This window comes from Solanum pennellii, chromosome 2, assembly GCF_001406875.1.
Source record: "Solanum pennellii chromosome 2, SPENNV200".
Taxonomy (NCBI): Eukaryota; Viridiplantae; Streptophyta; class Magnoliopsida; order Solanales; family Solanaceae; genus Solanum; species Solanum pennellii.
In genome coordinates, this window is record NC_028638.1 from 38,992,080 (window position 1) to 38,995,757 (window position 3,678).

The 3,678-nt window shown below is 31.0% G+C and overlaps 1 pseudogene; it reads right to left on the reverse strand.

Moving 5' to 3' along the window:
• Positions 1-497, reverse strand: part of LOC107010000 — a 7,786-nt pseudogene extending 7,289 nt beyond the window's left edge.
• Positions 498-3,678: the final 3,181 nt, after the last annotated feature.

A 3,678-nucleotide genomic window follows, 5' to 3' on the forward strand; every position in this document is an offset into this window, starting at 1 on the left:
TGTAATTGTTATGAAGTAAAGAGAAGATGAAGAAGAGAGAAACAGATTGATTGAAGAGAGGATGAGCTAAGAAGAAGAAGAGTATTCAATAGAGAGAATATCTCAGCTTTTCATTCATGTTATTGATCCACATTGAGATACAATGAAGTGTTTATATAGAAGACTTGAACAAGAATCTTTTCAAGTAACTAACCTCTTGAATTGTAACTAACTACTTTATAATTATAACTAACTAACTAATTAAATGAACTAATTACTTTTAACAAATCCTCAAATATTCTTAAAAATTTTCTTTCATTTCGAAGAGACCGAGAGTTGTTCAACCTACAAGATTTAACGGCAATGAGAGATGGTATGGTAGGAGAAGGGGTATCATCAGTATTAGAAAAAGCCAATGAAACAAAACCATAGCTTCCTTTTCCCAATGTTCGACCTCTCCTCCACTTATATTTCGCTTCTTTTTTCGTCGTTACACTGTTTTTTCTTATAGGAGTCATGATAAAAATAAGCAGATTGGATCAACCAATTTATATAAAATAAATTTGGATAAACTCGTCTCAACCAATTCTTTTACCCTTCTTTTGTTCTTTTATGAGCTTTTATTTAGTTTTTCCATTTTTCATTTTTCTTTTTTTAATGGAGAATTTAAAAAGTATATATATTTATTTATTGTCCACTACATTTGATAATTCATATTTTGATCTAAAAATTAATATATAGCATATTTGTTTCCTAATTCCCTTTCACAGTGTGCTGGTAGAAGAAATTTTATTAAAATTTTTCCTTATTTCTTCTTTTATTATATGAAAATTTAAAGTTAATAAAATATTTAACATAAAATAACAAGCACTTTGATTTATTAAAACGACAAATAACTTGGATTCTAATAAGTCCTTCACGTGATTAATGAATGAATGAAGTGAAGAACCATCATTACTTAATTTCAAATCCATCCTAATAAGACAATTCTAAAATGAACTTATTTTTTGAAATTTTAATTGTTGGAAAAATATAATAATATTTAAAATGAATTGAATGCTAAATCAGTAAAAATGAATTTGGCCAAATATATGGAACAAAGTGATTTAACTCTTTTTTCATTCGTGGAAAATTTTATTAACTTCTCAGAGAATCAATACTTTTTCTTTTTAATCTTACTTCTTCTTATCTATTTCTTTCTTCATGTATTTAAAATATATTTTAAAGTGTATTTATTAATTATGATAAATGTATAATTACATGTAAAGTGTATTTATTATTTGAGGAACTTTCACAAATACCCACTGTAATAAATTTAATTATGCTTCATAACTATAGTTTGCATAATTACAGGCTGTAGTTACAGTTATTAAGCTGCCTTGTTTGTATAATTCTCAGGTTAGTAGTATTTGCGAATACATTTGTATAATCCAATTATTTTTGTATAAACTTTAAATAACGAATTTATACAAATACAAACATCAAAAGTGTAAATAATTATACAAACTATATCATACAAATTTCGTACACAAAAGTTGTGCAAATTATACTATACAAATTTTTGAATTATATAAACGTGCTAATTATAAAAAACCAAAAAGTTGAGCCTCATAATTATAGCTAAAAGTAGGTCGTGAATTGTAATTAAAGCAAACTATATACATGTTGAGTAATTGACTAATATATATTTGCGTAATTTTCATTTTATTAATTATTATATGAGAAATGTATAATTACATTTCAGTACTTAAATCATCAAATAAATCTGTTAATAAAATTAAAATTAAAATTAAAATAATATTGTTTTCATGAAACTCTATCAATATAAAAAAAGAATATCATAGAAAAACAATGCAACAAGTTGTAGATAGTCAGGTGCTCGAGAAATTGTTCCACAGGAGGTCATGTGTTTTAATACTTTTCATGCTCTTACGAATAATATTGTGCATGAGATCAAATCATCTCAAGTTAATTCTACAAGTAAATTAGTTATTTCTAAGGAAAAACAAGGTGCGATAAGTACTCTGAGCAGGGGTGGACCCATATTATATGGAGGGGGTGCATGTGCACCCGCCAATTTACGAAAAAAATCATATGTATATATCTATATCTATTTTGAAAATTTGGTAGAAGTTAGTATATATTTAACAGTGCACCCATAAAAATCATAAAAGTGCCCTTGTGTAATTGGTAGAAGTTAGAGGTATCACCCTCTAGAGTAGGGTATGAATCCCACTTAAGCCCCCTTTTATTGTTTCTATTTTAAGTTTACTTAATCCTCATATTTAAGCTGTCACGACCCAAAAATGGACGTGCTGGCACTCGTCTTATCCCACCAAGACAAGTAAGCCTAAAACTCAACTATTACAATAAAAAAAAATACGGAAAATTTACTATCAACTTACATTATACCCCAAAACCTGGTTGTCACGTGTACAAGCTTCTAAAGTATTACAATTGGATCAAAAGAAAATATAAGTCTCATATGATATTTTTTCTAGAGTAGAACAAAATCATAAACAAGAGTAAGGAGGGATGCTGAGATGACCAACAACTACCTCACAAAATCTCCAGGAAGCCTCGGAAAAGAAAATAATATATCATAAAATTCCGGGCTAGTAACCTACAAAAAAATTGTAGAAGCAAGGGGTGAGTACCAAACCTCACGGTACTCAGCAAGTAAACCTCTAAACACAAGATAAGGGGATGAAATACGGGTACTCCTACCACCCCCAACCAAACCTCCACAACTACAACCTGCGTAAACATCAGCCCAACCTAACAGCTCACAGTTTACATAGAACGTAACTCAACAAAAATATTTAGACAAATTATATATCCTCCACAACAACACTTTAACAAATTACATATCCTCAACAACAACACTTAAACAAATTACATATCCTCAATAGCAACACTTCCAAAATTTACATATCCTCAACAACACACTTCAACAAATTACATATCCTCAACAACAACACTTCAACAAATTATATATCCTCAATAACAAGCTCAGTATTCAACAATCACAAGTTCCGCAAAAAGACAATCACTAGCTCAGCAGAACACAGTATCAAGTTCACTAATGATAAGTATGTGCAATGTAATGGAATGCAATGTCAAGTATAATGATGCATGTCTGACCTAGTGATACACACCCGCTGTCTCTCAGTTCGGGACCCATGGGGGACATATCTGTCCATGCATCTGTCGCGGCGCAAGACACAACCCTCGATAATAGTAACCATCGCGGCGCGCGATACGTCCCTCGAAATATAGTATGCATCGCGGCGCGCGATACGTCCCTCGAAATGGTACATCCTCTTAAGTACCCATTCTTTCTCAATGCACATAACACTTGTCACAACAAATGCCTCAGAATAATGCAGATGACAAGTTCACAAATATAATGAGGAGATGACCATTTTCATAACATCGCACAGTTCACAACCACACAAACATGAAGTTACATCAACAATGATTCAACAAGCCTTCAACCCTTTCTCAACACAACACACATAAACAATTAATCACATTGCCTTTTGTTATCCCCATTCTTTTCATCATTAGAATTAATCAATGTGGACAAGTCAACCCATCACCAATCCCGTTACTCCCAACATATACCACAAGGACATACACGCATTTCATACACTTAACAAGAGTTTAGAAATCCACTTGCCTCAAATAGTCGAACAA